Source organism: Lepidothrix coronata, unplaced genomic scaffold (genome assembly GCF_001604755.1).
Source record: "Lepidothrix coronata isolate B3197 unplaced genomic scaffold, Lepidothrix_coronata-1.0 Scaffold24, whole genome shotgun sequence".
NCBI lineage: Eukaryota > Metazoa > Chordata > Aves > Passeriformes > Pipridae > Lepidothrix > Lepidothrix coronata.
This window is the reverse complement of record NW_016690204.1, coordinates 5317007-5326986: the sequence shown is the minus strand read 5'-3', so window position 1 is coordinate 5326986 and position 9980 is coordinate 5317007. Positions and strand designations below refer to the sequence as shown.

Genomic DNA, 9980 nt, shown 5'->3' with positions numbered 1-9980 from the left:
TGAGAATATTCCTATTTACCTCAGCAGAAACTGGAGTCAGTCATGGGATCATCTTAATCTGTAACTGAACCGAATACAGAGTCATTCTGAAAGAAATCAGAGCTGGTAAGTGCTCCTGCTTCATGTGTACTTTCTGTTTTCCATAGGCTTAGGGAAGTGAAACACACTTCAAAGCTGTCTGTCATTAATACACAAAAAACTGAGTATGTATTGGGGTTATTGTTCTTGAGCATTATGGTCCTGGAGTGCCCTTCTATAGACATACTGTGAAATCTTTTCCAGAGTCAAAAGATAATTAGAGAGTGGCAGAAAGGAATTAAACACACAAAGACAGCTACTACGTGGCTGCAAATGGAGAGAGGTGGATGGGGTGGAAACCGACCTGATGAACTAGTAGAAAGTGCTCAATTGATTTCCTTTGAAAAATATAATTTAATTCAAACAATGTATCAGCTAATTTCTTATACTTTCTCACTGCCTTTATTTTGTCTTGAGGAAATATGGCTGATGGAAGGACAATAAGTATAGAAAATTCTCTGATCAGAGAACCCTTATCTTGCCCTTTTCCTTGTGAGCTGCCATGATGTTGGCATGAACCAATTTTCAATATTCCCTAAAAAAACCAATGAAGATGTGACATTTCTGCACCACAGTTTTCAGCTCTCTGAAGCTCATCACAGGCAGAAACCTCAACTACTTTTAGCCAACCATCTCTGTGCAAAGATCTTTCCTATGATTCCATTCTTTCCCTGTTTTCATACACTGGTGTTGTGCAAATACAAAATCCTTCTATCCTTACGTTTATCATACAAACAGGAATTAATTTTTTAAGGTTGCATTAATGCCTCCAAATTTTCTGAAGATAACAAGAAATTGTTGGGCTGCATTAAGTTCTTTGTTTGTTGGTTTGGGTTTTTTTGGTTGGTTGGTTGGGGGTTTTTTTGTTTGTTTGGTTGGTTTTTTGTTTGGGTTTTTTTTTGTTTGTTTGTGTTTGTTTTTGTTTTTTCAAAAACACAGAGCCAAGGATTAACTCTCCTCGAACAACTTATGGAATCAAACACCTGGAATTGCCAGTTTCACTTTCCCACTGCCAAAGGATCCCAGGCTGTCACTGCAGAGAGAATATTCACGAACCTCTCTGTCCTGTGAGAAATAGCCCTTAGTTAAAAGGAAGGACAGGCTAAAACTAAAAGAAGCAGATGTTGTGAGCACTCCTGTTTTAACCCTCCTTTGGCTCCTGCCCTTTCCCCACCATGAGGGCAGGGGGAGGCAGAACCCAGCGAGGCACTGGAGGCTGGAGCCTCCTGCACAAGCCAAACCTGAGCTTTTGAAGAAGCAATTTTCTTAAACACTTCTCTCCCAAAACAGACAGAGGCAGGAAGTAGTGAAATGGATGGCAAAGGGCTGGGAGTGAGGTAGCTGAGTATTTATTTCCTGTTTGCTTTGTCTGTTTGAAACAAAAGGGCTGGAAAGCGTTTCCTCTTGGTGCTGAGACCAGGGTCATTGTTGGGAAATGTGGTGTGTTTGACATCATCACAGGGCCTTCCTGGCTAAAATCAGAGCCCAGAATAAATGTAACCAGCCCACTCTGCTGCAAAATATTCTAGTAGATCATTGGTGCTGCTTCTGCACAAACAAAGTCACGCTACCACAGTGAAGTTCAGTAAATTTGAAGACACCAGTTCAAGTCACTGATTAACTTCCTACAGGAGCTACAGAACCCTCAGAATTCTTGTAGGTCCTTCCCCCAGAATGATATGGGGAGCCTCAATACACATCATCTAATGGACATGGCACTGCCTGAAAATTTTAAATCTTGTTTGCTTTTTTACTTAATGCAACATTTACTTCCTTTATCCTTCAAATTTGCACAGAGATTTTGACTTGGCTCCCTCCCCACACACATTTTTGAGCATTTTTTCTGATATTTGAGCTCCTAATGAAGATTCAAAATTAGATGAACACTTTTTATTCATTTCTCTAATTATCAGGTTCTTTGTCAGCGTTTGGTCTTATCTTGCACACAGACTTGCAGAAAGTACATTGAATTCTTTGCATCAAGGATTGTTTATGTGTTCCTGTACCTTATGTGAATGCTTCTGTTGATATAAAATAGAGAATGAGCACATCTGTACCCACACAGTGCATTCAACTAAATACTGACTTACAGGCTTACCTGGTTTGTTGTGCTGGGACCCCTTTCTATGTTTGGAAGGATTTCCTCCGAGGTGGGGGCAGCAGCAGTTTAAGTGGAGAAAATGACTGTTAATGTCCCCATGCCTTTTCCATCCCAATACACTAATACCTCCTTTCTAAAAAAGTACTCTCTGAGTACAATGTTATTTAAACATGTTTGCCTTTATCAGCTCATCCTATTCACCTCTTGGCAAGATGCCATCCATTGTCACTCTCCTGGACTTAACCCAAAGGACTGTACAATAGTCATCACTGTACAGCACTTCAAAATAAAGCACAGCTACATTTTTTCCTAGTCTCTATTCAGTTGTGCAGTAGAGAAATATGAAGTGCCATAAAAAGAACCTGTGAACATTGTGGAAAGCATAAACAAGCTTCTTTCATAAGGACAAGTTGCACTTAAAAAAACCAACAGCATCACTCTTTATTGGGTGGGTTTGATAAGCCAGATCAGCCCCTGTTGCTCTGCAAGGAGAGGTTTTTATCTTTGTATATACAACATTCTCCTCTTCCTGCAAACTAGAATTATCAGTAAATCTCTTTCAAACCAATTTTTATTTCTGCTGTTTAGACATGAGTATTCATGATGCACCATCATCTAAGCATCAAATGCAGAGTATAAAACCCTGGGCCCAAAGGAAAACTGTACTAATGAACTCTCACAGTTAACTTTTATCCATGAGGCTGTAAGAGAAATGCCAGGATAGAGAGAACTATTATCTGTTAACTTTGCCAGCCTCATACATTTTTTTCTCTAAGTGCTGAATGCATTATGCACCTTGCTTGGGCCTCCTTGGGAAATAACAGACATTTTATTATTGGCTTCAGTTAGAGGAAAATAATTTCCTAGAAATTATTCCCTGCAGTGAAAGATGTCATAAAACTCAACACTTCACCAAAGATCTGAGGGAAGTGGGGTTTAGTCCTTTCTTCCATCTGAACTGATTTGAGTCCACATCTGGAATGTCTGTCTCTTGTGGATCGATGTGGTCTTCAGTCTTGAAGCTCTTAGTCAATGCAATTCTTTTTGCTAAGAATAGTCCAAATTTTCTTAAACCAGTTGTGAAGGAATGACACTATCATCTACTGATGAGGGCAATCTTCTGGATGAGGAGAGTCCAGTACTCAAGACCCTCCTCAGATGACTTGTACATTTGGGCCAAGAGAGACCAGCTGAGAGACACTGAAGAAGTCTTGTCTCCCCTGGGAATTGCCTTAGCTGGAAGTTCCCACATTCAGCTTGAGTGTCCTGACCCTTCAGCTACTAAATAAGGGGGAAAGCACCAATCCTTCTCTGACTATTGTTTTGCAGAAAGGAATGGGATAAATATTTGGCTCCTGAAGGGAGGGAGGGCTAGGAACCCCCGTGAGAGAAGGAGGAGCATTTGGCTGAAAGTATCTAAGTTCTTTTCAAAAGATGACTTCAGACACTCTTCTCTGATTTCCTGTCACTTTTATTTCTTAAATTCCATCAGCCCATACATATTCCATGTGTTTCTGAAACAAATGTAACCCACTGCCTGGCCCAGCCCAGTTCCAGGCTGACTTTCATGGTTTGTGCCAGGTCTGTGAGCAGATATCTCTTAGATGTTCTTCTGCATGTGTGGGACTTACGTTGCCCACTGCCTTCCCAGAATGAATTTTCCTTATTTCAACTTTGTAAAAGTTTCCATTTCATTTAATTCTAAGCAAAAAAATTCCACCAACATGAAGGATATAAAGAAAAGGCTTTGTAAAAGCCAATTTATCTCAAGGCAATCTGCCCTTTTTATGGCTCTAAAGGAACAGGGCAGAGAATTTTGCCTCCCCTATTCATTTCCTAGCAAGTGTAGCTATTGACTGCTTGGTGTGAGAAGCCTCTACAGGTTTCCAGCACTGCCTGATTGCACTTTCTGAGACTCTTCAGACTTGTATCTAAAAAAAAAGAATTGATTAGGAGGATGAATGCCATGTCTGATCATTAAATATTTAAACCTGGTAAGCTTTCAAGAGTGGCAGGCTTGCCAGCCTGTGAAAACACCCTTGTTTTGCCATATTTAACTTGCCATTGTCAGTTTTCAGAAGACTTGAAGTAATGTCTACATAAGATTTAATATCCAGTGTTTTTTAAGAGAAAAAGAGGACAGAGTCTGTGCCTTTAATTGTGTCTTGTAGATTGAAACAAGTAATCATACATCAAGAAATGTAGCTGGAAGAATGCATTTCTCTCTCCCTGGTGTGGGAGTGAATATGCTCATGGGATCATTGCCCAAAATGAAACAAACACAAATATTCTAACCCATATATCACACTGATCACAAACACAGGAAATAGCATCTTGTTAAACGGACTGTGAGTGCAGTTTCTGCTCCAAACTTCTGGATAAGGGAGTGCACAGAATCCTCTAGATGCCAGGACATTGGAGCCTTGTACTGATCTCCCTCCATCATAATCTTTTCCATCTCTGTTTTCACTTATTTAATAGTTTTAGCACTGTGGGAGTTTTTAATTAATCCTTTTTTCAAAGAAAAAAAAAATCCAGTTGTTGATTTTTTTCTTGCTGTGGAGGATGTTGCATTTACAAGTGTTTTGGGAAAATCTAGCTGTCCAGTCAATTCACACTGCTGGTATGAGCCAGTCTTTTACCAAAAGAGATGGAAAGACATTTGTACCAGTTTAATCTGAGCTATGACAAAGAATCAACTGATAATGAACAGAGCTCTTTGCAAGATGTAAAGTTTAAGCTCAGACATGACCTCTGTGTGCAGTTTGGGGCCTAAACAGAATAGACAAACTGGAAAAAGAGGAGAATGGTGCACAATCTGAAGATGGGCAGTGAGGGAAGAAGAAACATCTTACCACAAACTGTCCATTAAAATTGCCTGCCTTTGTATTCAGCTCCCGACAGCTGCAGCTGTAGCATTCAAGGGATGCTACACAGTTGGTGTTGGTGGTTTTCCTCCAGGCAATTGCCATCTATCAAGGCAGGTCATAACAATAACCCAGCCCACGTGTGTGTGAGGATTGTTTTGCAGGCTCTTTTTCACAATAGAGATTTTCCCGTGTGTTTATTTGAGCATCACTTCCATTTTATTTCTTTCTTTTTATTTTTTTGCTATAATTAGCTATCAGCATGTCATCATTATGAATTATGTGATCATTATCATCATTATTCATCACTGTGAATTATGAACATTATCATCCAGTGTGTGGTAAAACAAATGTATTTAAATGACTACAGGTAACACATGATATACATGCACTTTTGTCAAAGAGTGGCTCACCAGTCTGACTGGTTAACCTATTGCCATCTTTTGATCATGACATCTGTCAGAACTAGTAAAATACGAGTCAGTTTGATCTTTGTTCCAGTTTAAAGTTGGAAACCTGCATAAAGGCCATAGTAATATGTTTGTTGAGCAGCTGCTTTTATATTTGGTATTCCAAAAAGTAGTTTTCCTAGTTCAGTGCTAGTGAGGCACAGTGTGTTAGTGTCTGTGGTTTGTACACTTGGGAGGGTCACCACTCTGCCGTGCTTGTGATTGCTTTATGCATTGCACTTGTAGATTAACCTCTTGGTAACACACTGCACTTAAAAAGGAAACTTCAGCTGCAATGCCGCATCTTGTCTTCAAATGTTAATGCCCTTTGCCTATCAGTTCCTGGCCTGACCCTCCAGCCTGAATAATGCAGAACTTGGCAGGAGCTCACCTGTGGGTCCCACTAAAGGATGGAAATGAAGCTTCTTGACAGCAAACAGGCCTGATTGTGAATGCAATGCTGAGTCTGCCAGGGATCAACTGGAAGGAAAGGTGAAGCTTTCAGGGAGGGCAGAGGCTGAGGTGGTGTCAGGATGTGAGTGTCTGGAGCAGCTGGGCAAGCAGAGTGGCCAGTGAGGCAATTGGAGATAATGATCGAGAGTAAATACAAACAACAGGAGCAAGGGATAGAAGATTCCAACTGAAGAGGGAACAGGGCACAGTATTTTATTTCTGACAGGTAGTCAGTACTTACAAAATAATAGAGAGAAATGGCAGAGAAACAGTTCTTCTCTAAGGCCTTGTTTTCCTGTAGAATGGGTTTGGGTTATAAGGAAGCCCAATTTCCCTGGAGCTTACCTTGCTGAAAAGCTCAGCTTTTCTATGTTTCTGCTTGAGCACAATCTATATATGTTATTTCTCCTGAAGTAAAAAAACTTATCTTTTTGACTGTGAAGACAAGTGATCTGAAAAATCAGCTTTGAGAGCTGAGTATTAGGAGACTGCATCGGGACCAATGGAGACACAACCTGACTGACCTCAAAACCTGTGGTAGCTGTGTAGCTTCTGTCTGATTTCATGCATCAAAAGATTCCTCTGCTCATGATAAACATAAGTCTTTCTTCAGAAGGAGTGGAACCTGAAAACATTCTAGCCAAGAGGGAAAAATAATCTGCAGTGACTAGATGGAGTGTTCCTCCTGCCAAGCTGTTCACTGATGACTTCTGCACTGGCATGAAGTCCTTTGCTTCCTGATAAAGAACCTGGAACTGTTTTAGTGTAAGAAAAAGAAGAAGGAAAATAAGAAGATATACCTGGTAAAGGCAAGCTCGTGAAAGCTCTCACTGCTTCAGTAGCCAAATGAAATAGCCAACTAGCCAAATTAGGAGTTAAGCAATACCTGTTTGGTAGGATTTTGCTACACCTTCCGGGAGTACAAAATGGGAGTTGATTACAACCTGGAGCTGACCTACTTGTTGTCCATGACACAGTGTCCCAAGTCTGGCTGTGAGGCTCAGGAGCTAATTTCTCACCCTGCTGTTGAGAGTGCTCTGGATTTGATAACTAAATCTGGGGGCTAAATCCTCCCCCAAGAGAAAGGTGGAAAGATGTTTGACTAAGTTGCTGTTGAGAAGGTTGTGTTAGTGCTACTTTTAGCACTCTGTGTTATTGATGACTATATGGCAATTTGGGGCTTTGTTTTTATTATTTCAAATCTCTGTAAAGTGTTTGTGAGGTTATTTGTACCTTTAGGTAGCATTAACTGAATTCTAAGCCCTAACCACAGAGTGAAATTCATTCCTTTATGACCATTTTTTCCCTGGGTCTTGCTGCTAAGATTTATCTGAGAACAGCAGAGATGTCCTCAGTTCCTACGCCTTGCAAACTGAACAGATCTCATCTGAAGCATGATTCAAAATTACTGATGATTAAGACAGTGAGAGCACACAACAACTTGTCAGAAACCTGGTATGAAAAAAAAAGGGATCTTGTAAAACAGAGTGAGTGTATCCCATTATATAGTAAACAGCTTCAAGTGAAAGGCAGATCACACTCTTTTGGTTTGGCACACTGATGTTGCATTGCTCTATTTCCAGTCAGCAGTGCCACTGGACAGGAGAACATGAAGTTCAATAGAGCACTCTGGACTGAAGCATACTTAGTATGCAACATATTCAGGAGTTAAGGGTATTTTTCCTCCTATTATTCTCTGCTACAACCTGATTGCTCTAATCTTCAAGAGCCTGCTTCTGATTTCCAGGCACAATTCATTCATGTCCAGCCTACACTCTTTGTGATTGTGCCAACCACATCTTTTAGATTAACCAGGTCCTAAAAACAGTCCAGAATCCAGAATTGGATTGCCTTTCTGGATGTGTGGAGCTATCCTAGACTAAATCATGCCTTTCTAATAGAGGTGGGCAGTATTTGCCCTATATCTACTATCAGCACCCACTAATTATCTGAGATCTGTTCAAGCCACCTCATCCTTGCTGCTGTGCAGGGACGAATATCACCCACCATTACTAATGAATCACATTAACTGATACATTTTCCCCCTACACACTCATTTCCTTCACTCAAATTGTGTAAGTAATTGCACTTTGAATACTTTAAATGAATGAAAAGTGGGATAATGATGCTATCAAGAAATCCTTCTGTTTTTTTTTTCCCTTTCAGGACTGCTGAGGGGAGTGTTCAGTCCCAGCAACAGCCCAGAGCTGTGTCTGAGTAAGCAGGGGACCATCCAGCAGGAAAGGAGAGAGGCAGGTGAGCCCTGCAGCTTTGGACCACCTCCTGCCCTCCTCCTACCTGCGAGGTGCCCCTTGCTGGTCCAACCCAAGAGCATTGTCCTCTGGGGAGGTTCCCAGCCCTGCCTGCATCCCGGGAAGGAGCTGCACCGCTGACGGCCACCCCACATCAGGGACAGAGAGAGCAAGGTAGGCACGTGGGCTGGAAATTATTAACTGATCGTTAGTAATTGTACTGAGAGAGAGGAAGAGGGGAGGGAGACAACTTGGGAGTTCAGGGGGAAGCTGGAGCCTCTCCTGTCTCTGGCAGCTGGTGAAAAAAGCAACAGGCAAAATCATGCTTCTTAGCTGTGGTGGCTGGGGGAACACACACACACACACACACACACACACTCACACGGAGGGTCCCTCAAGCTCACCATCCAGTATTGAAAAGCAGCCTCATGGCTGTGGACATCCATTGTCATGTATTTCCCATGGGCTGTGTTTTTCTGCTTGGGAAGAAGAGGGAGAGGGGAAAAGAAGAGAGATGACTCACAAGTGCTGAACCTTTGAGGAAAGCACAGCTGTAATCCCAGGCTGTGTGACTGGGGAGACTGCTCTGAACAGTGCTTGTTTATGTAGTGCTTTCCCTTCATCCTCCTCCACCTCAAAAAAAGCAGTTTTGCCACACAAAGCAGAAAAGAAAAGATTTCCAGGAATAAATGTTTAATTTTAGCTCTAATTAATATTTTAAGCAAGAGAAGTCGTCAGTCCTGTAACTGTATCTTACCAAGGGGTAAGATCTTGTGTGGAACAGAACTGGATGGAGAGGTAAGATACTTTGGAAGACAACCGTGTGATTGACACAGATAGCTGGTTGCTGCATATTCTGAGACCTCTTCTAAATGCCCTGTTCTCAGATCAAACACACTGTGTTATAGGACTTCTGTTTAATTTTCCTCATGGAAAAAAAAGCCCTGCTAAAATCTGTGTGTGGCAGTTTTGCCACAAATTGCACACTGCTGCTTCTTGTATGATAATGGCTGGCTAAAAGAGTGTATACTTCTGTCTGCTATAAACCTTACCTTTGCAGAGATATCAGGATATGCTTTTCTGGTACCTTTAAGTGGAAAAGTACCGGAAAGAATTCAGTGCCTAAGCTCTCTTTGTAAAACCACCTTCCAGAATGCTGTGGTTTATTATCAGCGAGGAAGACTGTGCGCAGATGAAAGCACTGCTAAAACTCTGGTGGCTGGATGTAGTGCTTATGTAGTGCTTTCCCTTCTCTCTGCCCTAAGATCTATCAGTGATTCTTGTGTTCCTGTAGTCTGTGAGCATTTACTGAGAGCCTGCCCTCATCACTGTCCCGGACTGTCTCATCAGTGGTGCTGCTGCAGCTGCCGCTTCAGGCCCTGTGTGACAGCTCTGGTTCATGCAGGAGATGCATGAACATGCATGAACAACACCCAGGTCATGCTACTACAGAGCACATGTGTGGGCTTTCTCAGCGGCGCTCACCACAGCTCTGTCCCTCATCCCCATTGCAGAATTCGGGGAAAGTTCACCACGATTATTCTTCTATAACTCTCTGTTTCACTGAGCCCTCTGGCCGCGTCACCCCTTTCTTTTAACACCATCTCCACTTCGCTATCGCGATTTTATTTTTGGACAGAACCGTCTCGGGGCCGAGCCTGCGAGCGGGGAGTGGAAGTGGCCATCAGGCAGCGCATCCCCCGGGCTCGTTAAACGCCCCAGGCCGGGGCGCTGTCGGCCGGGCCAGGTGAGCCCGGTCCGGTCGGGGCGGAGCCGCCCG

The 9980-nt window shown here is 42.3% G+C and overlaps 1 protein-coding gene across 1 annotated transcript in view; it reads left to right on the top strand.

Moving 5' to 3' along the window:
* Nucleotides 1-8186: 8186 nt before the first annotated feature.
* The window catches only part of CARHSP1 (calcium regulated heat stable protein 1), a 37362-nt gene continuing 35568 nt past the window's right edge, over nucleotides 8187-9980 (top strand). Inside the window, exon 1 of the mRNA XM_017809103.1 lies at nucleotides 8187-8374. The gene's annotated coding sequence lies outside the window, so the exon portion shown is untranslated. The remainder of the gene's footprint in view (nucleotides 8375-9980) is intronic.